Here is a 27,614-nt window from a genome sequence, read left to right as displayed (position 1 = left end):
TCGGGTCAACCCGTGGTGACCTGATATGACCCGATATGACCCGTTTACGAATTAAAAATAATTTAATAAACATAAAAATAATTTTATCTAACTAAACTAAGTTATTCTTTTTTTCAAAGGCATTAATTACTTAATCCTAAACGAATTTATTTAATTTGTGTGAAGTTGAAATTATTATACTTGGACAAATAATATATTATATTATTTTTCACTTTTGTATTGTTTTAATTTATTTTATATTTTGCTTGGGATAAAACACTTTTACGGTGTTTAATTTATTTTAGATTTGATTTGGAATCATTTATTTAAATTTTTATTACTTGATTATGTAATTAGTTTTGTGAGAAATTGATTTTATTAGAAATTACAGTGATAAATTAATAAATTAAAATTAAGTTTCGGGTCATTTCGGGTCGACCCGCCGCCCCGTAAACCTGAAATTTTCGGGTTCGGGTCAGCATACCTGACCCGTCACGGGTTGGCGGGTCGGGGTTCGGGTCAACAGATTTTCTGGCGGGTCTGTTGACCCGAACCCGACCCGCCAACCTGATTTGGACCCGAATTGCCACCCCTAACTGCAAGCGTGAAGGATTGATTTCATGATAATTTAGAGTTGCGGGATGAGGGAAAAAAACAGGGTGCAAATCAATAACAAAAAAAAATATAAAGTAAATAAATAAAAGGATAAGAGGAAAATGCTTGAATTGACGCTTAAAATGAATTTCGGTCTAGAAAAGCCACACTGCTTCGCAGGACGGGGTAGTTTAAAAGAATAACGCGAAAGGAACATGGCGGGTGCGATCATACCAGCACTAATGCGCCGGATCCCATCAGAACTCCGAAGTTAAGCGTGCTTGGGCGAGAGTAGTACTAGGATGGGTGACCCCCTGGGAAGTCCTCGTGTTGCACCCCTCTCTTTTTTGTTTCGAAATCCAAATTTCCTATTCGTTCTTTATCCTGTAGTAATTTAGCTCCGTCGGAACGATTGCTTAATATTTTGCTTCTTGTCGAAGCGTGAAGGAGGATCTGAAGGCGCGAGACAAATCAGGAACGGTACGGCTCGATCAAAGCCCGGATCGTCGCTCAAATTTGTCGGCGCAAATGTATCACCGCAACTAGGGGTGGCAATTTTCGACACGACACGAACCTAACACGAAATTAATGGGTTTGGGTTGAGGTTTCGGGAATTCGGGTCAGAATCGGGTTGGACCCGATGAACCCGAAAAGAAAACCGGTCGATTTCGGGTCAACCCGTGGTGACCTGATATGACCCGATATGACCCGTTTACGAATTAAAAATAATTTAATAAACATAAAAATAATTTTATCTAACTAAACTAAGTTATTCTTTTTTTCAAAGGCATTAATTACTTAATCCTAAACGAATTTATTTAATTTGAGTGAAGTTGAAATTATTATACTTGGACAAATAATATATTATATTATTTTTCACTTTTGTATTGTTTTAATTTATTTTATATTTTGCTTGGGATAAAACACTTTTACGGTGTTTAATTTATTTTAGATTTGATTTGGAATCATTTATTTAAATTTTTATTACTTGATTATGTAATTAGTTTTGTGAGAAATTGATTTTATTAGAAATTACAGTGATAAATTAATAAATTAAAATTAAGTTTCGGGTCATTTCGGGTCGACCCGCCGCCCCGTAAACCTGAAATTTTCGGGTTCGGGTCAGCATACCTGACCCGTCACGGGTTGGCGGGTCGGGGTTCGGGTCAACAGATTTTCTGGCGGGTCTGTTGACCCGAACCCGACCCGCCAACCTGATTTGGACCCGAATTGCCACCCCTGACTGCAAGCGTGAAGGATTGATTTCATGATAATTTAGAGTTGCGGGATGAGGGAAAAAAACAGGGTGCAAATCAATAACAAAAAAAAATATAAAGTAAATAAATAAAAGGATAAGAGGAAAATGCTTGAATTGACGCTTAAAATGAATTTCGGTCTAGAAAAGCCACACTGCTTCGCAGGACGGGGTAGTTTAAAAGAATAACGCGAAAGGAACATGGCGGGTGCGATCATACCAGCACTAATGCGCCGGATCCCATCAGAACTCCGAAGTTAAGCGTGCTTGGGCGAGAGTAGTACTAGGATGGGTGACCCCCTGGGAAGTCCTCGTGTTGCACCCCTCTCTTTTTTGTTTCGAAATCCAAATTTCCTATTCGTTCTTTATCCTGTAGTAATTTAGCTCCGTCGGAACGATTGCTTAATATTTTGCTTCTTGTCGAAGCGTGAAGGAGGATCTGAAGGCGCGAGACAAATCAGGAACGGTACGGCTCGATCAAAGCCCGGATCGTCGCTCAAATTTGTCGGCGCAAATGTATCACCGCAACTAGGGGTGGCAATTTTCGACACGACACGAACCTAACACGAAATTAATGGGTTTGGGTTGAGGTTTCGGGAATTCGGGTCAGAATCGGGTTGGACCCGATGAACCCGAAAAGAAAACCGGTCGATTTCGGGTCAACCCGTGGTGACCTGATATGACCCGATATGACCCGTTTACGAATTAAAAATAATTTAATAAACATAAAAATAATTTTATCTAACTAAACTAAGTTATTCTTTTTTTCAAAGGCATTAATTACTTAATCCTAAACGAATTTATTTAATTTGAGTGAAGTTGAAATTATTATACTTGGACAAATAATATATTATATTATTTTTCACTTTTGTATTGTTTTAATTTATTTTATATTTTGCTTGGGATAAAACACTTTTACGGTGTTTAATTTATTTTAGATTTGATTTGGAATCATTTATTTAAATTTTTATTACTTGATTATGTAATTAGTTTTGTGAGAAATTGATTTTATTAGAAATTACAGTGATAAATTAATAAATTAAAATTAAGTTTCGGGTCATTTCGGGTCGACCCGCCGCCCCGTAAACCTGAAATTTTCGGGTTCGGGTCAGCATACCTGACCCGTCACGGGTTGGCGGGTCGGGGTTCGGGTCAACAGATTTTCTGGCGGGTCTGTTGACCCGAACCCGACCCGCCAACCTGATTTGGACCCGAATTGCCACCCCTAACTGCAAGCGTGAAGGATTGATTTCATGATAATTTAGAGTTGCGGGATGAGGGAAAAAAACAGGGTGCAAATCAATAACAAAAAAAAATATAAAGTAAATAAATAAAAGGATAAGAGGAAAATGCTTGAATTGACGCTTAAAATGAATTTCGGTCTAGAAAAGCCACACTGCTTCGCAGGACGGGGTAGTTTAAAAGAATAACGCGAAAGGAACATGGCGGGTGCGATCATACCAGCACTAATGCGCCGGATCCCATCAGAACTCCGAAGTTAAGCGTGCTTGGGCGAGAGTAGTACTAGGATGGGTCACCCCCTGGGAAGTCCTCGTGTTGCACCCCTCTCTTTTTTGTTTCGAAATCCAAATTTCCTATTCGTTCTTTATCCTGTAGTAATTTATCTCCGTCGGAACGATTGCTTAATATTTTGCTTCTTGTCGAAGCGTGAAGGAGGATTTGAAGGCGCGAGACAAATCAGGAACGGTACGGCTCGATCAAAGCCCGGATCGTCGCTCAAATTTGTCGGCGCAAATGTATCACCGCAACTAGGGGTGGCAATTTTCGACACGACACGAACCTAACACGAAATTAATGGGTTTGGGTTGAGGTTTCGGGAATTCGGGTCAGAATCGGGTTGGACCCGATGAACCCGAAAAGAAAACCGGTCGATTTCGGGTCAACCCGTGGTGACCTGATATGACCCGATATGACCCGTTTACGAATTAAAAATAATTTAATAAACATAAAAATAATTTTATCTCACTAAACTAAGTTATTCTTTTTTTCAAAGGCATTAATTACTTAATCCTAAACGAATTTATTTAATTTGTGTGAAGTTGAAATTATTATACTTGGACAAATAATATATTATATTATTTTTCACTTTTGTATTGTTTTAATTTATTTTATATTTTGCTTGGGATAAAACACTTTTACGGTGTTTAATTTATTTTAGATTTGATTTGGAATCATTTATTTAAATTTTTATTACTTGATTATGTAATTAGTTTTGTGAGAAATTGATTTTATTAGAAATTACAGTGATAAATTAATAAATTAAAATTAAGTTTCGGGTCATTTCGGGTCGACCCGCCGCCCCGTAAACCTGAAATTTTCGGGTTCGGGTCAGCATACCTGACCCGTCACGGGTTGGCGGGTCGGGGTTCGGGTCAACAGATTTTCTGGCGGGTCTGTTGACCCGAACCCGACCCGCCAACCTGATTTGGACCCGAATTGCCACCCCTAACTGCAAGCGTGAAGGATTGATTTCATGATAATTTAGAGTTGCGGGATGAGGGAAAAAAACAGGGTGCAAATCAATAACAAAAAAAAATATAAAGTAAATAAATAAAAGGATAAGAGGAAAATGCTTGAATTGACGCTTAAAATGAATTTCGGTCTAGAAAAGCCACACTGCTTCGCAGGACGGGGTAGTTTAAAAGAATAACGCGAAAGGAACATGGCGGGTGCGATCATACCAGCACTAATGCACCGGATCCCATCAGAACTCCGAAGTTAAGCGTGCTTGGGCGAGAGTAGTACTAGGATGGGTGACCCCCTGGGAAGTCCTCGTGTTGCACCCCTCTCTTTTTTGTTTCGAAATCCAAATTTCCTATTCGTTCTTTATCCTGTAGTAATTTAGCTCCGTCGGAACGATTGCTTAATATTTTGCTTCTTGTCGAAGCGTGAAGGAGGATCTGAAGGCGCGAGACAAATCAGGAACGGTACGGCTCGATCAAAGCCCGGATCGTCGCTCAAATTTGTCGGCGCAAATGTATCACCGCAACTAGGGGTGGCAATTTTCGACACGACACGAACCTAACACGAAATTAATGGGTTTGGGTTGAGGTTTCGGGAATTCGGGTCAGAATCGGGTTGGACCCGATGAACCCGAAAACAAAACCGGTCGATTTCGGGTCAACCCGTGGTGACCTGATATGACCCGATATGACCCGTTTACGAATTAAAAATAATTTAATAAACATAAAAATAATTTTATCTAACTAAACTAAGTTATTCTTTTTTTCAAAGGCATTAATTACTTAATCCTAAACGAATTTATTTAATTTGAGTGAAGTTGAAATTATTATACTTGGACAAATAATATATTATATTATTTTTCACTTTTGTATTGTTTTAATTTATTTTATATTTTGCTTGGGATAAAACACTTTTACGGTGTTTAATTTATTTTAGATTTGATTTGGAATCATTTATTTAAATTTTTATTACTTGATTATGTAATTAGTTTTGTGAGAAATTGATTTTATTAGAAATTACAGTGATAAATTAATAAATTAAAATTAAGTTTCGGGTCATTTCGGGTCGACCCGCCGCCCCGTAAACCTGAAATTTTCGGGTTCGGGTCAGCATACCTGACCCGTCACGGGTTGGCGGGTCGGGGTTCGGGTCAACAGATTTTCTGGCGGGTCTGTTGACCCGAACCCGACCCGCCAACCTGATTTGGACCCGAATTGCCACCCCTAACTGCAAGCGTGAAGGATTGATTTCATGATAATTTAGAGTTGCGGGATGAGGGAAAAAAACAGGGTGCAAATCAATAACAAAAAAAAATATAAAGTAAATAAATAAAAGGATAAGAGGAAAATGCTTGAATTGACGCTTAAAATGAATTTCGGTCTAGAAAAGCCACACTGCTTCGCAGGACGGGGTAGTTTAAAAGAATAACGCGAAAGGAACATGGCGGGTGCGATCATACCAGCACTAATGCGCCGGATCCCATCAGAACTCCGAAGTTAAGCGTGCTTGGGCGAGAGTAGCACTAGGATGGGTGACCCCCTGGGAAGTCCTCGTGTTGCACCCCTCTCTTTTTTGTTTCGAAATCCAAATTTCCTATTCGTTCTTTATCCTGTAGTAATTTATCTCCGTCGGAACGATTGCTTAATATTTTGCTTCTTGTCGAAGCGTGAAGGAGGATCTGAAGGCGCGAGACAAATCAGGAACGGTACGGCTCGATCAAAGCCCGGATCGTCGCTCAAATTTGTCGGCGCAAATGTATCTCCGCAACTAGGGGTGGCAATTTTCGACACGACACGAACCTAACACGAAATTAATGGGTTTGGGTTGAGGTTTCGGGAATTCGGGTCAGAATCGGGTTGGACCCGATGAACCCGAAAAGAAAACCGGTCGATTTCGGGTCAACCCGTGGTGACCTGATATGACCCGATATGACCCGTTTACGAATTAAAAATAATTTAATAAACATAAAAATAATTTTATCTAACTAAACTAAGTTATTCTTTTTTTCAAAGGCATTAATTACTTAATCCTAAACGAATTTATTTAATTTGTGTGAAGTTGAAATTATTATACTTGGACAAATAATATATTATATTATTTTTCACTTTTGTATTGTTTTAATTTATTTTATATTTTGCTTGGGATAAAACACTTTTACGGTGTTTAATTTATTTTAGATTTGATTTGGAATCATTTATTTAAATTTTTATTACTTGATTATGTAATTAGTTTTGTGAGAAATTGATTTTATTAGAAATTACAGTGATAAATTAATAAATTAAAATTAAGTTTCGGGTCATTTCGGGTCGACCCGCCGCCCCGTAAACCTGAAATTTTCGGGTTCGGGTCAGCATACCTGACCCGTCACGGGTTGGCGGGTCGGGGTTCGGGTCAACAGATTTTCTGGCGGGTCTGTTGACCCGAACCCGACCCGCCAACCTGATTTGGACCCGAATTGCCACCCCTAACTGCAAGCGTGAAGGATTGATTTCATGATAATTTAGAGTTGCGGGATGAGGGAAAAAAACAGGGTGCAAATCAATAACAAAAAAAAATATAAAGTAAATAAATAAAAGGATAAGAGGAAAATGCTTGAATTGACGCTTAAAATGAATTTCGGTCTAGAAAAGCCACACTGCTTCGCAGGACGGGGTAGTTTAAAAGAATAACGCGAAAGGAACATGGCGGGTGCGATCATACCAGCACTAATGCGCCGGATCCCATCAGAACTCCGAAGTTAAGCGTGCTTGGGCGAGAGTAGTACTAGGATGGGTGACCCCCTGGGAAGTCCTCGTGTTGCACCCCTCTCTTTTTTGTTTCGAAATCCAAATTTCCTATTCGTTCTTTATCCTGTAGTAATTTAGCTCCGTCGGAACGATTGCTTAATATTTTGCTTCTTGTCGAAGCGTGAAGGAGGATCTGAAGGCGCGAGACAAATCAGGAACGGTACGGCTCGATCAAAGCCCGGATCGTCGCTCAAATTTGTCGGCGCAAATGTATCACCGCAACTAGGGGTGGCAATTTTCGACACGACACGAACCTAACACGAAATTAATGGGTTTGGGTTGAGGTTTCGGGAATTCGGGTCAGAATCGGGTTGGACCCGATGAACCCGAAAAGAAAACCGGTCGATTTCGGGTCAACCCGTGGTGACCTGATATGACCCGATATGACCCGTTTACGAATTAAAAATAATTTAATAAACATAAAAATAATTTTATCTAACTAAACTAAGTTATTCTTTTTTTCAAAGGCATTAATTACTTAATCCTAAACGAATTTATTTAATTTGAGTGAAGTTGAAATTATTATACTTGGACAAATAATATATTATATTATTTTTCACTTTTGTATTGTTTTAATTTATTTTATATTTTGCTTGGGATAAAACACTTTTACGGTGTTTAATTTATTTTAGATTTGATTTGGAATCATTTATTTAAATTTTTATTACTTGATTATGTAATTAGTTTTGTGAGAAATTGATTTTATTAGAAATTACAGTGATAAATTAATAAATTAAAATTAAGTTTCGGGTCATTTCGGGTCGACCCGCCGCCCCGTAAACCTGAAATTTTCGGGTTCGGGTCAGCATACCTGACCCGTCACGGGTTGGCGGGTCGGGGTTCGGGTCAACAGATTTTCTGGCGGGTCTGTTGACCCGAACCCGACCCGCCAACCTGATTTGGACCCGAATTGCCACCCCTGACTGCAAGCGTGAAGGATTGATTTCATGATAATTTAGAGTTGCGGGATGAGGGAAAAAAACAGGGTGCAAATCAATAACAAAAAAAAATATAAAGTAAATAAATAAAAGGATAAGAGGAAAATGCTTGAATTGACGCTTAAAATGAATTTCGGTCTAGAAAAGCCACACTGCTTCGCAGGACGGGGTAGTTTAAAAGAATAACGCGAAAGGAACATGGCGGGTGCGATCATACCAGCACTAATGCGCCGGATCCCATCAGAACTCCGAAGTTAAGCGTGCTTGGGCGAGAGTAGTACTAGGATGGGTGACCCCCTGGGAAGTCCTCGTGTTGCACCCCTCTCTTTTTTGTTTCGAAATCCAAATTTCCTATTCGTTCTTTATCCTGTAGTAATTTAGCTCCGTCGGAACGATTGCTTAATATTTTGCTTCTTGTCGAAGCGTGAAGGAGGATCTGAAGGCGCGAGACAAATCAGGAACGGTACGGCTCGATCAAAGCCCGGATCGTCGCTCAAATTTGTCGGCGCAAATGTATCACCGCAACTAGGGGTGGCAATTTTCGACACGACACGAACCTAACACGAAATTAATGGGTTTGGGTTGAGGTTTCGGGAATTCGGGTCAGAATCGGGTTGGACCCGATGAACCCGAAAAGAAAACCGGTCGATTTCGGGTCAACCCGTGGTGACCTGATATGACCCGATATGACCCGTTTACGAATTAAAAATAATTTAATAAACATAAAAATAATTTTATCTAACTAAACTAAGTTATTCTTTTTTTCAAAGGCATTAATTACTTAATCCTAAACGAATTTATTTAATTTGAGTGAAGTTGAAATTATTATACTTGGACAAATAATATATTATATTATTTTTCACTTTTGTATTGTTTTAATTTATTTTATATTTTGCTTGGGATAAAACACTTTTACGGTGTTTAATTTATTTTAGATTTGATTTGGAATCATTTATTTAAATTTTTATTACTTGATTATGTAATTAGTTTTGTGAGAAATTGATTTTATTAGAAATTACAGTGATAAATTAATAAATTAAAATTAAGTTTCGGGTCATTTCGGGTCGACCCGCCGCCCCGTAAACCTGAAATTTTCGGGTTCGGGTCAGCATACCTGACCCGTCACGGGTTGGCGGGTCGGGGTTCGGGTCAACAGATTTTCTGGCGGGTCTGTTGACCCGAACCCGACCCGCCAACCTGATTTGGACCCGAATTGCCACCCCTAACTGCAAGCGTGAAGGATTGATTTCATGATAATTTAGAGTTGCGGGATGAGGGAAAAAAACAGGGTGCAAATCAATAACAAAAAAAAATATAAAGTAAATAAATAAAAGGATAAGAGGAAAATGCTTGAATTGACGCTTAAAATGAATTTCGGTCTAGAAAAGCCACACTGCTTCGCAGGACGGGGTAGTTTAAAAGAATAACGCGAAAGGAACATGGCGGGTGCGATCATACCAGCACTAATGCGCCGGATCCCATCAGAACTCCGAAGTTAAGCGTGCTTGGGCGAGAGTAGTACTAGGATGGGTCACCCCCTGGGAAGTCCTCGTGTTGCACCCCTCTCTTTTTTGTTTCGAAATCCAAATTTCCTATTCGTTCTTTATCCTGTAGTAATTTATCTCCGTCGGAACGATTGCTTAATATTTTGCTTCTTGTCGAAGCGTGAAGGAGGATTTGAAGGCGCGAGACAAATCAGGAACGGTACGGCTCGATCAAAGCCCGGATCGTCGCTCAAATTTGTCGGCGCAAATGTATCACCGCAACTAGGGGTGGCAATTTTCGACACGACACGAACCTAACACGAAATTAATGGGTTTGGGTTGAGGTTTCGGGAATTCGGGTCAGAATCGGGTTGGACCCGATGAACCCGAAAAGAAAACCGGTCGATTTCGGGTCAACCCGTGGTGACCTGATATGACCCGATATGACCCGTTTACGAATTAAAAATAATTTAATAAACATAAAAATAATTTTATCTCACTAAACTAAGTTATTCTTTTTTTCAAAGGCATTAATTACTTAATCCTAAACGAATTTATTTAATTTGTGTGAAGTTGAAATTATTATACTTGGACAAATAATATATTATATTATTTTTCACTTTTGTATTGTTTTAATTTATTTTATATTTTGCTTGGGATAAAACACTTTTACGGTGTTTAATTTATTTTAGATTTGATTTGGAATCATTTATTTAAATTTTTATTACTTGATTATGTAATTAGTTTTGTGAGAAATTGATTTTATTAGAAATTACAGTGATAAATTAATAAATTAAAATTAAGTTTCGGGTCATTTCGGGTCGACCCGCCGCCCCGTAAACCTGAAATTTTCGGGTTCGGGTCAGCATACCTGACCCGTCACGGGTTGGCGGGTCGGGGTTCGGGTCAACAGATTTTCTGGCGGGTCTGTTGACCCGAACCCGACCCGCCAACCTGATTTGGACCCGAATTGCCACCCCTAACTGCAAGCGTGAAGGATTGATTTCATGATAATTTAGAGTTGCGGGATGAGGGAAAAAAACAGGGTGCAAATCAATAACAAAAAAAAATATAAAGTAAATAAATAAAAGGATAAGAGGAAAATGCTTGAATTGACGCTTAAAATGAATTTCGGTCTAGAAAAGCCACACTGCTTCGCAGGACGGGGTAGTTTAAAAGAATAACGCGAAAGGAACATGGCGGGTGCGATCATACCAGCACTAATGCGCCGGATCCCATCAGAACTCCGAAGTTAAGCGTGCTTGGGCGAGAGTAGTACTAGGATGGGTCACCCCCTGGGAAGTCCTCGTGTTGCACCCCTCTCTTTTTTGTTTCGAAATCCAAATTTCCTATTCGTTCTTTATCCTGTAGTAATTTATCTCCGTCGGAACGATTGCTTAATATTTTGCTTCTTGTCGAAGCGTGAAGGAGGATTTGAAGGCGCGAGACAAATCAGGAACGGTACGGCTCGATCAAAGCCCGGATCGTCGCTCAAATTTGTCGGCGCAAATGTATCACCGCAACTAGGGGTGGCAATTTTCGACACGACACGAACCTAACACGAAATTAATGGGTTTGGGTTGAGGTTTCGGGAATTCGGGTCAGAATCGGGTTGGACCCGATGAACCCGAAAAGAAAACCGGTCGATTTCGGGTCAACCCGTGGTGACCTGATATGACCCGATATGACCCGTTTACGAATTAAAAATAATTTAATAAACATAAAAATAATTTTATCTCACTAAACTAAGTTATTCTTTTTTTCAAAGGCATTAATTACTTAATCCTAAACGAATTTATTTAATTTGTGTGAAGTTGAAATTATTATACTTGGACAAATAATATATTATATTATTTTTCACTTTTGTATTGTTTTAATTTATTTTATATTTTGCTTGGGATAAAACACTTTTACGGTGTTTAATTTATTTTAGATTTGATTTGGAATCATTTATTTAAATTTTTATTACTTGATTATGTAATTAGTTTTGTGAGAAATTGATTTTATTAGAAATTACAGTGATAAATTAATAAATTAAAATTAAGTTTCGGGTCATTTCGGGTCGACCCGCCGCCCCGTAAACCTGAAATTTTCGGGTTCGGGTCAGCATACCTGACCCGTCACGGGTTGGCGGGTCGGGGTTCGGGTCAACAGATTTTCTGGCGGGTCTGTTGACCCGAACCCGACCCGCCAACCTGATTTGGACCCGAATTGCCACCCCTAACTGCAAGCGTGAAGGATTGATTTCATGATAATTTAGAGTTGCGGGATGAGGGAAAAAAACAGGGTGCAAATCAATAACAAAAAAAAATATAAAGTAAATAAATAAAAGGATAAGAGGAAAATGCTTGAATTGACGCTTAAAATGAATTTCGGTCTAGAAAAGCCACACTGCTTCGCAGGACGGGGTAGTTTAAAAGAATAACGCGAAAGGAACATGGCGGGTGCGATCATACCAGCACTAATGCGCCGGATCCCATCAGAACTCCGAAGTTAAGCGTGCTTGGGCGAGAGTAGTACTAGGATGGGTCACCCCCTGGGAAGTCCTCGTGTTGCACCCCTCTCTTTTTTGTTTCGAAATCTAAATTTCCTATTCGTTCTTTATCCTGTAGTAATTTATCTCCGTCGGAACGATTGCTTAATATTTTGCTTCTTGTCGAAGCGTGAAGGAGGATTTGAAGGCGCGAGACAAATCAGGAACGGTACGGCTCGATCAAAGCCCGGATCGTCGCTCAAATTTGTCGGCGCAAATGTATCACCGCAACTAGGGGTGGCAATTTTCGACACGACACGAACCTAACACGAAATTAATGGGTTTGGGTTGAGGTTTCGGGAATTCGGGTCAGAATCGGGTTGGACCCGATGAACCCGAAAAGAAAACCGGTCGATTTCGGGTCAACCCGTGGTGACCTGATATGACCCGATATGACCCGTTTACGAATTAAAAATAATTTAATAAACATAAAAATAATTTTATCTCACTAAACTAAGTTATTCTTTTTTTCAAAGGCATTAATTACTTAATCCTAAACGAATTTATTTAATTTGTGTGAAGTTGAAATTATTATACTTGGACAAATAATATATTATATTATTTTTCACTTTTGTATTGTTTTAATTTATTTTATATTTTGCTTGGGATAAAACACTTTTACGGTGTTTAATTTATTTTAGATTTGATTTGGAATCATTTATTTAAATTTTTATTACTTGATTATGTAATTAGTTTTGTGAGAAATTGATTTTATTAGAAATTACAGTGATAAATTAATAAATTAAAATTAAGTTTCGGGTCATTTCGGGTCGACCCGCCGCCCCGTAAACCTGAAATTTTCGGGTTCGGGTCAGCATACCTGACCCGTCACGGGTTGGCGGGTCGGGGTTCGGGTCAACAGATTTTCTGGCGGGTCTGTTGACCCGAACCCGACCCGCCAACCTGATTTGGACCCGAATTGCCACCCCTAACTGCAAGCGTGAAGGATTGATTTCATGATAATTTAGAGTTGCGGGATGAGGGAAAAAAACAGGGTGCAAATCAATAACAAAAAAAAATATAAAGTAAATAAATAAAAGGATAAGAGGAAAATGCTTGAATTGACGCTTAAAATGAATTTCGGTCTAGAAAAGCCACACTGCTTCGCAGGACGGGGTAGTTTAAAAGAATAACGCGAAAGGAACATGGCGGGTGCGATCATACCAGCACTAATGCACCGGATCCCATCAGAACTCCGAAGTTAAGCGTGCTTGGGCGAGAGTAGTACTAGGATGGGTGACCCCCTGGGAAGTCCTCGTGTTGCACCCCTCTCTTTTTTGTTTCGAAATCCAAATTTCCTATTCGTTCTTTATCCTGTAGTAATTTAGCTCCGTCGGAACGATTGCTTAATATTTTGCTTCTTGTCGAAGCGTGAAGGAGGATCTGAAGGCGCGAGACAAATCAGGAACGGTACGGCTCGATCAAAGCCCGGATCGTCGCTCAAATTTGTCGGCGCAAATGTATCACCGCAACTAGGGGTGGCAATTTTCGACACGACACGAACCTAACACGAAATTAATGGGTTTGGGTTGAGGTTTCGGGAATTCGGGTCAGAATCGGGTTGGACCCGATGAACCCGAAAAGAAAACCGGTCGATTTCGGGTCAACCCGTGGTGACCTGATATGACCCGATATGACCCGTTTACGAATTAAAAATAATTTAATAAACATAAAAATAATTTTATCTAACTAAACTAAGTTATTCTTTTTTTCAAAGGCATTAATTACTTAATCCTAAACGAATTTATTTAATTTGAGTGAAGTTGAAATTATTATACTTGGACAAATAATATATTATATTATTTTTCACTTTTGTATTGTTTTAATTTATTTTATATTTTGCTTGGGATAAAACACTTTTACGGTGTTTAATTTATTTTAGATTTGATTTGGAATCATTTATTTAAATTTTTATTACTTGATTATGTAATTAGTTTTGTGAGAAATTGATTTTATTAGAAATTACAGTGATAAATTAATAAATTAAAATTAAGTTTCGGGTCATTTCGGGTCGACCCGCCGCCCCGTAAACCTGAAATTTTCGGGTTCGGGTCAGCATACCTGACCCGTCACGGGTTGGCGGGTCGGGGTTCGGGTCAACAGATTTTCTGGCGGGTCTGTTGACCCGAACCCGACCCGCCAACCTGATTTGGACCCGAATTGCCACCCCTAACTGCAAGCGTGAAGGATTGATTTCATGATAATTTAGAGTTGCGGGATGAGGGAAAAAAACAGGGTGCAAATCAATAACAAAAAAAAATATAAAGTAAATAAATAAAAGGATAAGAGGAAAATGCTTGAATTGACGCTTAAAATGAATTTCGGTCTAGAAAAGCCACACTGCTTCGCAGGACGGGGTAGTTTAAAAGAATAACGCGAAAGGAACATGGCGGGTGCGATCATACCAGCACTAATGCGCCGGATCCCATCAGAACTCCGAAGTTAAGCGTGCTTGGGCGAGAGTAGCACTAGGATGGGTGACCCCCTGGGAAGTCCTCGTGTTGCACCCCTCTCTTTTTTGTTTCGAAATCCAAATTTCCTATTCGTTCTTTATCCTGTAGTAATTTATCTCCGTCGGAACGATTGCTTAATATTTTGCTTCTTGTCGAAGCGTGAAGGAGGATCTGAAGGCGCGAGACAAATCAGGAACGGTACGGCTCGATCAAAGCCCGGATCGTCGCTCAAATTTGTCGGCGCAAATGTATCTCCGCAACTAGGGGTGGCAATTTTCGACACGACACGAACCTAACACGAAATTAATGGGTTTGGGTTGAGGTTTCGGGAATTCGGGTCAGAATCGGGTTGGACCCGATGAACCCGAAAAGAAAACCGGTCGATTTCGGGTCAACCCGTGGTGACCTGATATGACCCGATATGACCCGTTTACGAATTAAAAATAATTTAATAAACATAAAAATAATTTTATCTAACTAAACTAAGTTATTCTTTTTTTCAAAGGCATTAATTACTTAATCCTAAACGAATTTATTTAATTTGTGTGAAGTTGAAATTATTATACTTGGACAAATAATATATTATATTATTTTTCACTTTTGTATTGTTTTAATTTATTTTATATTTTGCTTGGGATAAAACACTTTTACGGTGTTTAATTTATTTTAGATTTGATTTGGAATCATTTATTTAAATTTTTATTACTTGATTATGTAATTAGTTTTGTGAGAAATTGATTTTATTAGAAATTACAGTGATAAATTAATAAATTAAAATTAAGTTTCGGGTCATTTCGGGTCGACCCGCCGCCCCGTAAACCTGAAATTTTCGGGTTCGGGTCAGCATACCTGACCCGTCACGGGTTGGCGGGTCGGGGTTCGGGTCAACAGATTTTCTGGCGGGTCTGTTGACCCGAACCCGACCCGCCAACCTGATTTGGACCCGAATTGCCACCCCTAACTGCAAGCGTGAAGGATTGATTTCATGATAATTTAGAGTTGCGGGATGAGGGAAAAAAACAGGGTGCAAATCAATAACAAAAAAAAATATAAAGTAAATAAATAAAAGGATAAGAGGAAAATGCTTGAATTGACGCTTAAAATGAATTTCGGTCTAGAAAAGCCACACTGCTTCGCAGGACGGGGTAGTTTAAAAGAATAACGCGAAAGGAACATGGCGGGTGCGATCATACCAGCACTAATGCGCCGGATCCCATCAGAACTCCGAAGTTAAGCGTGCTTGGGCGAGAGTAGTACTAGGATGGGTGACCCCCTGGGAAGTCCTCGTGTTGCACCCCTCTCTTTTTTGTTTCGAAATCCAAATTTCCTATTCGTTCTTTATCCTGTAGTAATTTAGCTCCGTCGGAACGATTGCTTAATATTTTGCTTCTTGTCGAAGCGTGAAGGAGGATCTGAAGGCGCGAGACAAATCAGGAACGGTACGGCTCGATCAAAGCCCGGATCGTCGCTCAAATTTGTCGGCGCAAATGTATCACCGCAACTAGGGGTGGCAATTTTCGACACGACACGAACCTAACACGAAATTAATGGGTTTGGGTTGAGGTTTCGGGAATTCGGGTCAGAATCGGGTTGGACCCGATGAACCCGAAAAGAAAACCGGTCGATTTCGGGTCAACCCGTGGTGACCTGATATGACCCGATATGACCCGTTTACGAATTAAAAATAATTTAATAAACATAAAAATAATTTTATCTAACTAAACTAAGTTATTCTTTTTTTCAAAGGCATTAATTACTTAATCCTAAACGAATTTATTTAATTTGAGTGAAGTTGAAATTATTATACTTGGACAAATAATATATTATATTATTTTTCACTTTTGTATTGTTTTAATTTATTTTATATTTTGCTTGGGATAAAACACTTTTACGGTGTTTAATTTATTTTAGATTTGATTTGGAATCATTTATTTAAATTTTTATTACTTGATTATGTAATTAGTTTTGTGAGAAATTGATTTTATTAGAAATTACAGTGATAAATTAATAAATTAAAATTAAGTTTCGGGTCATTTCGGGTCGACCCGCCGCCCCGTAAACCTGAAATTTTCGGGTTCGGGTCAGCATACCTGACCCGTCACGGGTTGGCGGGTCGGGGTTCGGGTCAACAGATTTTCTGGCGGGTCTGTTGACCCGAACCCGACCCGCCAACCTGATTTGGACCCGAATTGCCACCCCTGACTGCAAGCGTGAAGGATTGATTTCATGATAATTTAGAGTTGCGGGATGAGGGAAAAAAACAGGGTGCAAATCAATAACAAAAAAAAATATAAAGTAAATAAATAAAAGGATAAGAGGAAAATGCTTGAATTGACGCTTAAAATGAATTTCGGTCTAGAAAAGCCACACTGCTTCGCAGGACGGGGTAGTTTAAAAGAATAACGCGAAAGGAACATGGCGGGTGCGATCATACCAGCACTAATGCGCCGGATCCCATCAGAACTCCGAAGTTAAGCGTGCTTGGGCGAGAGTAGTACTAGGATGGGTGACCCCCTGGGAAGTCCTCGTGTTGCACCCCTCTCTTTTTTGTTTCGAAATCCAAATTTCCTATTCGTTCTTTATCCTGTAGTAATTTAGCTCCGTCGGAACGATTGCTTAATATTTTGCTTCTTGTCGAAGCGTGAAGGAGGATCTGAAGGCGCGAGACAAATCAGGAACGGTACGGCTCGATCAAAGCCCGGATCGTCGCTCAAATTTGTCGGCGCAAATGTATCACCGCAACTAGGGGTGGCAATTTTCGACACGACACGAACCTAACACGAAATTAATGGGTTTGGGTTGAGGTTTCGGGAATTCGGGTCAGAATCGGGTTGGACCCGATGAACCCGAAAAGAAAACCGGTCGATTTCGGGTCAACCCGTGGTGACCTGATATGACCCGATATGACCCGTTTACGAATTAAAAATAATTTAATAAACATAAAAATAATTTTATCTAACTAAACTAAGTTATTCTTTTTTTCAAAGGCATTAATTACTTAATCCTAAACGAATTTATTTAATTTGAGTGAAGTTGAAATTATTATACTTGGACAAATAATATATTATATTATTTTTCACTTTTGTATTGTTTTAATTTATTTTATATTTTGCTTGGGATAAAACACTTTTACGGTGTTTAATTTATTTTAGATTTGATTTGGAATCATTTATTTAAATTTTTATTACTTGATTATGTAATTAGTTTTGTGAGAAATTGATTTTATTAGAAATTACAGTGATAAATTAATAAATTAAAATTAAGTTTCGGGTCATTTCGGGTCGACCCGCCGCCCCGTAAACCTGAAATTTTCGGGTTCGGGTCAGCATACCTGACCCGTCACGGGTTGGCGGGTCGGGGTTCGGGTCAACAGATTTTCTGGCGGGTCTGTTGACCCGAACCCGACCCGCCAACCTGATTTGGACCCGAATTGCCACCCCTAACTGCAAGCGTGAAGGATTGATTTCATGATAATTTAGAGTTGCGGGATGAGGGAAAAAAACAGGGTGCAAATCAATAACAAAAAAAAATATAAAGTAAATAAATAAAAGGATAAGAGGAAAATGCTTGAATTGACGCTTAAAATGAATTTCGGTCTAGAAAAGCCACACTGCTTCGCAGGACGGGGTAGTTTAAAAGAATAACGCGAAAGGAACATGGCGGGTGCGATCATACCAGCACTAATGCGCCGGATCCCATCAGAACTCCGAAGTTAAGCGTGCTTGGGCGAGAGTAGTACTAGGATGGGTCACCCCCTGGGAAGTCCTCGTGTTGCACCCCTCTCTTTTTTGTTTCGAAATCCAAATTTCCTATTCGTTCTTTATCCTGTAGTAATTTATCTCCGTCGGAACGATTGCTTAATATTTTGCTTCTTGTCGAAGCGTGAAGGAGGATTTGAAGGCGCGAGACAAATCAGGAACGGTACGGCTCGATCAAAGCCCGGATCGTCGCTCAAATTTGTCGGCGCAAATGTATCACCGCAACTAGGGGTGGCAATTTTCGACACGACACGAACCTAACACGAAATTAATGGGTTTGGGTTGAGGTTTCGGGAATTCGGGTCAGAATCGGGTTGGACCCGATGAACCCGAAAAGAAAACCGGTCGATTTCGGGTCAACCCGTGGTGACCTGATATGACCCGATATGACCCGTTTACGAATTAAAAATAATTTAATAAACATAAAAATAATTTTATCTCACTAAACTAAGTTATTCTTTTTTTCAAAGGCATTAATTACTTAATCCTAAACGAATTTATTTAATTTGTGTGAAGTTGAAATTATTATACTTGGACAAATAATATATTATATTATTTTTCACTTTTGTATTGTTTTAATTTATTTTATATTTTGCTTGGGATAAAACACTTTTACGGTGTTTAATTTATTTTAGATTTGATTTGGAATCATTTATTTAAATTTTTATTACTTGATTATGTAATTAGTTTTGTGAGAAATTGATTTTATTAGAAATTACAGTGATAAATTAATAAATTAAAATTAAGTTTCGGGTCATTTCGGGTCGACCCGCCGCCCCGTAAACCTGAAATTTTCGGGTTCGGGTCAGCATACCTGACCCGTCACGGGTTGGCGGGTCGGGGTTCGGGTCAACAGATTTTCTGGCGGGTCTGTTGACCCGAACCCGACCCGCCAACCTGATTTGGACCCGAATTGCCACCCCTAACTGCAAGCGTGAAGGATTGATTTCATGATAATTTAGAGTTGCGGGATGAGGGAAAAAAACAGGGTGCAAATCAATAACAAAAAAAAATATAAAGTAAATAAATAAAAGGATAAGAGGAAAATGCTTGAATTGACGCTTAAAATGAATTTCGGTCTAGAAAAGCCACACTGCTTCGCAGGACGGGGTAGTTTAAAAGAATAACGCGAAAGGAACATGGCGGGTGCGATCATACCAGCACTAATGCGCCGGATCCCATCAGAACTCCGAAGTTAAGCGTGCTTGGGCGAGAGTAGTACTAGGATGGGTCACCCCCTGGGAAGTCCTCGTGTTGCACCCCTCTCTTTTTTGTTTCGAAATCCAAATTTCCTATTCGTTCTTTATCCTGTAGTAATTTATCTCCGTCGGAACGATTGCTTAATATTTTGCTTCTTGTCGAAGCGTGAAGGAGGATTTGAAGGCGCGAGACAAATCAGGAACGGTACGGCTCGATCAAAGCCCGGATCGTCGCTCAAATTTGTCGGCGCAAATGTATCACCGCAACTAGGGGTGGCAATTTTCGACACGACACGAACCTAACACGAAATTAATGGGTTTGGGTTGAGGTTTCGGGAATTCGGGTCAGAATCGGGTTGGACCCGATGAACCCGAAAAGAAAACCGGTCGATTTCGGGTCAACCCGTGGTGACCTGATATGACCCGATATGACCCGTTTACGAATTAAAAATAATTTAATAAACATAAAAATAATTTTATCTCACTAAACTAAGTTATTCTTTTTTTCAAAGGCATTAATTACTTAATCCTAAACGAATTTATTTAATTTGTGTGAAGTTGAAATTATTATACTTGGACAAATAATATATTATATTATTTTTCACTTTTGTATTGTTTTAATTTATTTTATATTTTGCTTGGGATAAAACACTTTTACGGTGTTTAATTTATTTTAGATTTGATTTGGAATCATTTATTTAAATTTTTATTACTTGATTATGTAATTAGTTTTGTGAGAAATTGATTTTATTAGAAATTACAGTGATAAATTAATAAATTAAAATTAAGTTTCGGGTCATTTCGGGTCGACCCGCCGCCCCGTAAACCTGAAATTTTCGGGTTCGGGTCAGCATACCTGACCCGTCACGGGTTGGCGGGTCGGGGTTCGGGTCAACAGATTTTCTGGCGGGTCTGTTGACCCGAACCCGACCCGCCAACCTGATTTGGACCCGAATTGCCACCCCTAACTGCAAGCGTGAAGGATTGATTTCATGATAATTTAGAGTTGCGGGATGAGGGAAAAAAACAGGGTGCAAATCAATAACAAAAAAAAATATAAAGTAAATAAATAAAAGGATAAGAGGAAAATGCTTGAATTGACGCTTAAAATGAATTTCGGTCTAGAAAAGCCACACTGCTTCGCAGGACGGGGTAGTTTAAAAGAATAACGCGAAAGGAACATGGCGGGTGCGATCATACCAGCACTAATGCGCCGGATCCCATCAGAACTCCGAAGTTAAGCGTGCTTGGGCGAGAGTAGTACTAGGATGGGTCACCCCCTGGGAAGTCCTCGTGTTGCACCCCTCTCTTTTTTGTTTCGAAATCTAAATTTCCTATTCGTTCTTTATCCTGTAGTAATTTATCTCCGTCGGAACGATTGCTTAATATTTTGCTTCTTGTCGAAGCGTGAAGGAGGATTTGAAGGCGCGAGACAAATCAGGAACGGTACGGCTCGATCAAAGCCCGGATCGTCGCTCAAATTTGTCGGCGCAAATGTATCACCGCAACTAGGGGTGGCAATTTTCGACACGACACGAACCTAACACGAAATTAATGGGTTTGGGTTGAGGTTTCGGGAATTCGGGTCAGAATCGGGTTGGACCCGATGAACCCGAAAAGAAAACCGGTCGATTTCGGGTCAACCCGTGGTGACCTGATATGACCCGATATGACCCGTTTACGAATTAAAAATAATTTAATAAACATAAAAATAATTTTATCTCACTAAACTAAGTTATTCTTTTTTTCAAAGGCATTAATTACTTAATCCTAAACGAATTTATTTAATTTGTGTGAAGTTGAAATTATTATACTTGGACAAATAATATATTATATTATTTTTCACTTTTGTATTGTTTTAATTTATTTTATATTTTGCTTGGGATAAAACACTTTTACGGTGTTTAATTTATTTTAGATTTGATTTGGAATCATTTATTTAAATTTTTATTACTTGATTATGTAATTAGTTTTGTGAGAAATTGATTTTATTAGAAATTACAGTGATAAATTAATAAATTAAAATTAAGTTTCGGGTCATTTCGGGTCGACCCGCCGCCCCGTAAACCTGAAATTTTCGGGTTCGGGTCAGCATACCTGACCCGTCACGGGTTGGCGGGTCGGGGTTCGGGTCAACAGATTTTCTGGCGGGTCTGTTGACCCGAACCCGACCCGCCAACCTGATTTGGACCCGAATTGCCACCCCTAACTGCAAGCGTGAAGGATTGATTTCATGATAATTTAGAGTTGCGGGATGAGGGAAAAAAACAGGGTGCAAATCAATAACAAAAAAAAATATAAAGTAAATAAATAAAAGGATAAGAGGAAAATGCTTGAATTGACGCTTAAAATGAATTTCGGTCTAGAAAAGCCACACTGCTTCGCAGGACGGGGTAGTTTAAAAGAATAACGCGAAAGGAACATGGCGGGTGCGATCATACCAGCACTAATGCACCGGATCCCATCAGAACTCCGAAGTTAAGCGTGCTTGGGCGAGAGTAGTACTAGGATGGGTGACCCCCTGGGAAGTCCTCGTGTTGCACCCCTCTCTTTTTTGTTTCGAAATCCAAATTTCCTATTCGTTCTTTATCCTGTAGTAATTTAGCTCCGTCGGAACGATTGCTTAATATTTTGCTTCTTGTCGAAGCGTGAAGGAGGATCTGAAGGCGCGAGACAAATCAGGAACGGTACGGCTCGATCAAAGCCCGGATCGTCGCTCAAATTTGTCGGCGCAAATGTATCACCGCAACTAGGGGTGGCAATTTTCGACACGACACGAACCTAACACGAAATTAATGGGTTTGGGTTGAGGTTTCGGGAATTCGGGTCAGAATCGGGTTGGACCCGATGAACCCGAAAACAAAACCGGTCGATTTCGGGTCAACCCGTGGTGACCTGATATGACCCGATATGACCCGTTTACGAATTAAAAATAATTTAATAAACATAAAAATAATTTTATCTAACTAAACTAAGTTATTCTTTTTTTCAAAGGCATTAATTACTTAATCCTAAACGAATTTATTTAATTTGAGTGAAGTTGAAATTATTATACTTGGACAAATAATATATTATATTATTTTTCACTTTTGTATTGTTTTAATTTATTTTATATTTTGCTTGGGATAAAACACTTTTACGGTGTTTAATTTATTTTAGATTTGATTTGGAATCATTTATTTAAATTTTTATTACTTGATTATGTAATTAGTTTTGTGAGAAATTGATTTTATTAGAAATTACAGTGATAAATTAATAAATTAAAATTAAGTTTCGGGTCATTTCGGGTCGACCCGCCGCCCCGTAAACCTGAAATTTTCGGGTTCGGGTCAGCATACCTGACCCGTCACGGGTTGGCGGGTCGGGGTTCGGGTCAACAGATTTTCTGGCGGGTCTGTTGACCCGAACCCGACCCGCCAACCTGATTTGGACCCGAATTGCCACCCCTGACTGCAAGCGTGAAGGATTGATTTCATGATAATTTAGAGTTGCGGGATGAGGGAAAAAAACAGGGTGCAAATCAATAACAAAAAAAAATATAAAGTAAATAAATAAAAGGATAAGAGGAAAATGCTTGAATTGACGCTTAAAATGAATTTCGGTCTAGAAAAGCCACACTGCTTCGCAGGACGGGGTAGTTTAAAAGAATAACGCGAAAGGAACATGGCGGGTGCGATCATACCAGCACTAATGCGCCGGATCCCATCAGAACTCCGAAGTTAAGCGTGCTTGGGCGAGAGTAGTACTAGGATGGGTGACCCCCTGGGAAGTCCTCGTGTTGCACCCCTCTCTTTTTTGTTTCGAAATCCAAATTTCCTATTCGTTCTTTATCCTGTAGTAATTTAGCTCCGTCGGAACGATTGCTTAATATTTTGCTTCTTGTCGAAGCGTGAAGGAGGATCTGAAGGCGCGAGACAAATCAGGAACGGTACGGCTCGATCAAAGCCCGGATCGTCGCTCAAATTTGTCGGCGCAAATGTATCACCGCAACTAGGGGTGGCAATTTTCGACACGACACGAACCTAACACGAAATTAATGGGTTTGGGTTGAGGTTTCGGGAATTCGGGTCAGAATCGGGTTGGACCCGATGAACCCGAAAAGAAAACCGGTCGATTTCGGGTCAACCCGTGGTGACCTGATATGACCCGATATGACCCGTTTACGAATTAAAAATAATTTAATAAACATAAAAATAATTTTATCTAACTAAACTAAGTTATTCTTTTTTTCAAAGGCATTAATTACTTAATCCTAAACGAATTTATTTAATTTGAGTGAAGTTGAAATTATTATACTTGGACAAATAATATATTATATTATTTTTCACTTTTGTATTGTTTTAATTTATTTTATATTTTGCTTGGGATAAAACACTTTTACGGTGTTTAATTTATTTTAGATTTGATTTGGAATCATTTATTTAAATTTTTATTACTTGATTATGTAATTAGTTTTGTGAGAAATTGATTTTATTAGAAATTACAGTGATAAATTAATAAATTAAAATTAAGTTTCGGGTCATTTCGGGTCGACCCGCCGCCCCGTAAACCTGAAATTTTCGGGTTCGGGTCAGCATACCTGACCCGTCACGGGTTGGCGGGTCGGGGTTCGGGTCAACAGATTTTCTGGCGGGTCTGTTGACCCGAACCCGACCCGCCAACCTGATTTGGACCCGAATTGCCACCCCTGACTGCAAGCGTGAAGGATTGATTTCATGATAATTTAGAGTTGCGGGATGAGGGAAAAAAACAGGGTGCAAATCAATAACAAAAAAAAATATAAAGTAAATAAATAAAAGGATAAGAGGAAAATGCTTGAATTGACGCTTAAAATGAATTTCGGTCTAGAAAAGCCACACTGCTTCGCAGGACGGGGTAGTTTAAAAGAATAACGCGAAAGGAACATGGCGGGTGCGATCATACCAGCACTAATGCGCCGGATCCCATCAGAACTCCGAAGTTAAGCGTGCTTGGGCGAGAGTAGTACTAGGATGGGTGACCCCCTGGGAAGTCCTCGTGTTGCACCCCTCTCTTTTTTGTTTCGAAATCCAAATTTCCTATTCGTTCTTTATCCTGTAGTAATTTATCTCCGTCGGAACGATTGCTTAATATTTTGCTTCTTGTCGAAGCGTGAAGGAGGATCTGAAGGCGCGAGACAAATCAGGAACGGTACGGCTCGATCAAAGCCCGGATCGTCGCTCAAATTTGTCGGCGCAAATGTATCACCGCAACTAGGGGTGGCAATTTTCGACACGACACGAACCTAACACGAAATTAATGGGTTTGGGTTGAGGTTTCGGGAATTCGGGTCAGAATCGGGTTGGACCCGATGAACCCGAAAAGAAAACCGGTCGATTTCGGGTCAACCCGTGGTGACCTGATATGACCCGATATGACCCGTTTACGAATTAAAAATAATTTAATAAACATAAAAATAATTTTATCTAACTAAACTAAGTTATTCTTTTTTTCAAAGGCATTAATTACTTAATCCTAAACGAATTTATTTAATTTGTGTGAAGTTGAAATTATTATACTTGGACAAATAATATATTATATTATTTTTCACTTTTGTATTGTTTTAATTTATTTTATATTTTGCTTGGGATAAAACACTTTTACGGTGTTTAATTTATTTTAGATTTGATTTGGAATCATTTATTTAAATTTTTATTACTTGATTATGTAATTAGTTTTGTGAGAAATTGATTTTATTAGAAATTACAGTGATAAATTAATAAATTAAAATTAAGTTTCGGGTCATTTCGGGTCGACCCGCCGCCCCGTAAACCTGAAATTTTCGGGTTCGGGTCAGCATACCTGACCCGTCACGGGTTGGCGGGTCGGGGTTCGGGTCAACAGATTTTCTGGCGGGTCTGTTGACCCGAACCCGACCCGCCAACCTGATTTGGACCCGAATTGCCACCCCTGACTGCAAGCGTGAAGGATTGATTTCATGATAATTTAGAGTTGCGGGATGAGGGAAAAAAACAGGGTGCAAATCAATAACAAAAAAAAATATAAAGTAAATAAATAAAAGGATAAGAGGAAAATGCTTGAATTGACGCTTAAAATGAATTTCGGTCTAGAAAAGCCACACTGCTTCGCAGGACGGGGTAGTTTAAAAGAATAACGCGAAAGGAACATGGCGGGTGCGATCATACCAGCACTAATGCGCCGGATCCCATCAGAACTCCGAAGTTAAGCGTGCTTGGGCGAGAGTAGTACTAGGATGGGTGACCCCCTGGGAAGTCCTCGTGTTGCACCCCTCTCTTTTTTGTTTCGAAATCCAAATTTCCTATTCGTTCTTTATCCTGTAGTAATTTAGCTCCGTCGGAACGATTGCTTAATATTTTGCTTCTTGTCGAAGCGTGAAGGAGGATCTGAAGGCGCGAGACAAATCAGGAACGGTACGGCTCGATCAAAGCCCGGATCGTCGCTCAAATTTGTCGGCGCAAATGTATCACCGCAACTAGGGGTGGCAATTTTCGACACGACACGAACCTAACACGAAATTAATGGGTTTGGGTTGAGGTTTCGGGAATTCGGGTCAGAATCGGGTTGGACCCGATGAACCCGAAAAGAAAACCGGTCGATTTCGGGTCAACCCGTGGTGACCTGATATGACCCGATATGACCCGTTTACGAATTAAAAATAATTTAATAAACATAAAAATAATTTTATCTAACTAAACTAAGTTATTCTTTTTTTCAAAGGCATTAATTACTTAATCCTAAACGAATTTATTTAATTTGAGTGAAGTTGAAATTATTATACTTGGACAAATAATATATTATATTATTTTTCACTTTTGTATTGTTTTAATTTATTTTATATTTTGCTTGGGATAAAACACTTTTACGGTGTTTAATTTATTTTAGATTTGATTTGGAATCATTTATTTAAATTTTTATTACTTGATTATGTAATTAGTTTTGTGAGAAATTGATTTTATTAGAAATTACAGTGATAAATTAATAAATTAAAATTAAGTTTCGGGTCATTTCGGGTCGACCCGCCGCCCCGTAAACCTGAAATTTTCGGGTTCGGGTCAGCATACCTGACCCGTCACGGGTTGGCGGGTCGGGGTTCGGGTCAACAGATTTTCTGGCGGGTCTGTTGACCCGAACCCGACCCGCCAACCTGATTTGGACCCGAATTGCCACCCCTGACTGCAAGCGTGAAGGATTGATTTCATGATAATTTAGAGTTGCGGGATGAGGGAAAAAAACAGGGTGCAAATCAATAACAAAAAAAAATATAAAGTAAATAAATAAAAGGATAAGAGGAAAATGCTTGAATTGACGCTTAAAATGAATTTCGGTCTAGAAAAGCCACACTGCTTCGCAGGACGGGGTAGTTTAAAAGAATAACGCGAAAGGAACATGGCGGGTGCGATCATACCAGCACTAATGCGCCGGATCCCATCAGAACTCCGAAGTTAAGCGTGCTTGGGCGAGAGTAGTACTAGGATGGGTCACCCCCTGGGAAGTCCTCGTGTTGCACCCCTCTCTTTTTTGTTTCGAAATCCAAATTTCCTATTCGTTCTTTATCCTGTAGTAATTTATCTCCGTCGGAACGATTGCTTAATATTTTGCTTCTTGTCGAAGCGTGAAGGAGGATTTGAAGGCGCGAGACAAATCAGGAACGGTACGGCTCGATCAAAGCCCGGATCGTCGCTCAAATTTGTCGGCGCAAATGTATCACCGCAACTAGGGGTGGCAATTTTCGACACGACACGAACCTAACACGAAATTAATGGGTTTGGGTTGAGGTTTCGGGAATTCGGGTCAGAATCGGGTTGGACCCGATGAACCCGAAAAGAAAACCGGTCGATTTCGGGTCAACCCGTGGTGACCTGATATGACCCGATATGACCCGTTTACGAATTAAAAATAATTTAATAAACATAAAAATAATTTTATCTCACTAAACTAAGTTATTCTTTTTTTCAAAGGCATTAATTACTTAATCCTAAACGAATTTATTTAATTTGTGTGAAGTTGAAATTATTATACTTGGACAAATAATATATTATATTATTTTTCACTTTTGTATTGTTTTAATTTATTTTATATTTTGCTTGGGATAAAACACTTTTACGGTGTTTAATTTATTTTAGATTTGATTTGGAATCATTTATTTAAATT

At 39.3% G+C, this 27,614-nt stretch overlaps 22 non-coding genes across 22 annotated transcripts; all 22 read left to right on the top strand.

Annotated features, from left to right (window-relative positions):
- The first annotated feature begins 793 nt into the window (after positions 1-793).
- LOC140030412 (5S ribosomal RNA) lies at positions 794-912 on the top strand. The gene has a single exon (XR_011834326.1). It is a non-coding gene; the product is annotated as a 5S ribosomal RNA (ribosomal RNA).
- Positions 913-2,034: 1,122 nt separating this feature from the next.
- LOC140030411 (5S ribosomal RNA) lies at positions 2,035-2,153 on the top strand. The gene has a single exon (XR_011834325.1). It is a non-coding gene; the product is annotated as a 5S ribosomal RNA (ribosomal RNA).
- A 1,122-nt stretch (positions 2,154-3,275) lies between these two features.
- LOC140031060 (5S ribosomal RNA) lies at positions 3,276-3,394 on the top strand. The gene has a single exon (XR_011834981.1). It is a non-coding gene; the product is annotated as a 5S ribosomal RNA (ribosomal RNA).
- Positions 3,395-4,516: 1,122 nt separating this feature from the next.
- LOC140029588 (5S ribosomal RNA) lies at positions 4,517-4,635 on the top strand. The gene has a single exon (XR_011833494.1). It is a non-coding gene; the product is annotated as a 5S ribosomal RNA (ribosomal RNA).
- A 1,122-nt stretch (positions 4,636-5,757) lies between these two features.
- Positions 5,758-5,876, top strand: LOC140031595 (5S ribosomal RNA). The gene has a single exon (XR_011835516.1). It is a non-coding gene; the product is annotated as a 5S ribosomal RNA (ribosomal RNA).
- A 1,122-nt stretch (positions 5,877-6,998) lies between these two features.
- LOC140030410 (5S ribosomal RNA) lies at positions 6,999-7,117 on the top strand. The gene has a single exon (XR_011834324.1). It is a non-coding gene; the product is annotated as a 5S ribosomal RNA (ribosomal RNA).
- Positions 7,118-8,239: 1,122 nt separating this feature from the next.
- LOC140030409 (5S ribosomal RNA) lies at positions 8,240-8,358 on the top strand. Its single transcript, XR_011834323.1, has one exon. It is a non-coding gene; the product is annotated as a 5S ribosomal RNA (ribosomal RNA).
- A 1,122-nt stretch (positions 8,359-9,480) lies between these two features.
- LOC140031059 (5S ribosomal RNA) lies at positions 9,481-9,599 on the top strand. Its single transcript, XR_011834980.1, has one exon. It is a non-coding gene; the product is annotated as a 5S ribosomal RNA (ribosomal RNA).
- A 1,122-nt stretch (positions 9,600-10,721) lies between these two features.
- Positions 10,722-10,840, top strand: LOC140031058 (5S ribosomal RNA). Its single transcript, XR_011834979.1, has one exon. It is a non-coding gene; the product is annotated as a 5S ribosomal RNA (ribosomal RNA).
- Positions 10,841-11,962: 1,122 nt separating this feature from the next.
- LOC140031057 (5S ribosomal RNA) lies at positions 11,963-12,081 on the top strand. The gene has a single exon (XR_011834978.1). It is a non-coding gene; the product is annotated as a 5S ribosomal RNA (ribosomal RNA).
- Positions 12,082-13,203: 1,122 nt separating this feature from the next.
- On the top strand, positions 13,204-13,322 carry LOC140029587 (5S ribosomal RNA). Its single transcript, XR_011833493.1, has one exon. It is a non-coding gene; the product is annotated as a 5S ribosomal RNA (ribosomal RNA).
- Positions 13,323-14,444: 1,122 nt separating this feature from the next.
- Positions 14,445-14,563, top strand: LOC140031594 (5S ribosomal RNA). Its single transcript, XR_011835515.1, has one exon. It is a non-coding gene; the product is annotated as a 5S ribosomal RNA (ribosomal RNA).
- Positions 14,564-15,685: 1,122 nt separating this feature from the next.
- Positions 15,686-15,804, top strand: LOC140030408 (5S ribosomal RNA). Its single transcript, XR_011834322.1, has one exon. It is a non-coding gene; the product is annotated as a 5S ribosomal RNA (ribosomal RNA).
- A 1,122-nt stretch (positions 15,805-16,926) lies between these two features.
- Positions 16,927-17,045, top strand: LOC140030407 (5S ribosomal RNA). Its single transcript, XR_011834321.1, has one exon. It is a non-coding gene; the product is annotated as a 5S ribosomal RNA (ribosomal RNA).
- Positions 17,046-18,167: 1,122 nt separating this feature from the next.
- Positions 18,168-18,286, top strand: LOC140031056 (5S ribosomal RNA). Its single transcript, XR_011834977.1, has one exon. It is a non-coding gene; the product is annotated as a 5S ribosomal RNA (ribosomal RNA).
- A 1,122-nt stretch (positions 18,287-19,408) lies between these two features.
- LOC140031054 (5S ribosomal RNA) lies at positions 19,409-19,527 on the top strand. Its single transcript, XR_011834975.1, has one exon. It is a non-coding gene; the product is annotated as a 5S ribosomal RNA (ribosomal RNA).
- Positions 19,528-20,649: 1,122 nt separating this feature from the next.
- LOC140031053 (5S ribosomal RNA) lies at positions 20,650-20,768 on the top strand. Its single transcript, XR_011834974.1, has one exon. It is a non-coding gene; the product is annotated as a 5S ribosomal RNA (ribosomal RNA).
- Positions 20,769-21,890: 1,122 nt separating this feature from the next.
- Positions 21,891-22,009, top strand: LOC140029586 (5S ribosomal RNA). The gene has a single exon (XR_011833492.1). It is a non-coding gene; the product is annotated as a 5S ribosomal RNA (ribosomal RNA).
- Positions 22,010-23,131: 1,122 nt separating this feature from the next.
- Positions 23,132-23,250, top strand: LOC140030406 (5S ribosomal RNA). The gene has a single exon (XR_011834320.1). It is a non-coding gene; the product is annotated as a 5S ribosomal RNA (ribosomal RNA).
- Positions 23,251-24,372: 1,122 nt separating this feature from the next.
- On the top strand, positions 24,373-24,491 carry LOC140030405 (5S ribosomal RNA). The gene has a single exon (XR_011834319.1). It is a non-coding gene; the product is annotated as a 5S ribosomal RNA (ribosomal RNA).
- Positions 24,492-25,613: 1,122 nt separating this feature from the next.
- Positions 25,614-25,732, top strand: LOC140030403 (5S ribosomal RNA). The gene has a single exon (XR_011834317.1). It is a non-coding gene; the product is annotated as a 5S ribosomal RNA (ribosomal RNA).
- Positions 25,733-26,854: 1,122 nt separating this feature from the next.
- LOC140031052 (5S ribosomal RNA) lies at positions 26,855-26,973 on the top strand. Its single transcript, XR_011834973.1, has one exon. It is a non-coding gene; the product is annotated as a 5S ribosomal RNA (ribosomal RNA).
- Positions 26,974-27,614: the final 641 nt, after the last annotated feature.

This window comes from Coffea arabica, chromosome 11e (assembly GCF_036785885.1).
Source record: "Coffea arabica cultivar ET-39 chromosome 11e, Coffea Arabica ET-39 HiFi, whole genome shotgun sequence".
Lineage (NCBI taxonomy): Eukaryota > Viridiplantae > Streptophyta > Magnoliopsida > Gentianales > Rubiaceae > Coffea > Coffea arabica.
This window is presented reverse-complemented; position numbering and strand designations above follow the sequence as displayed.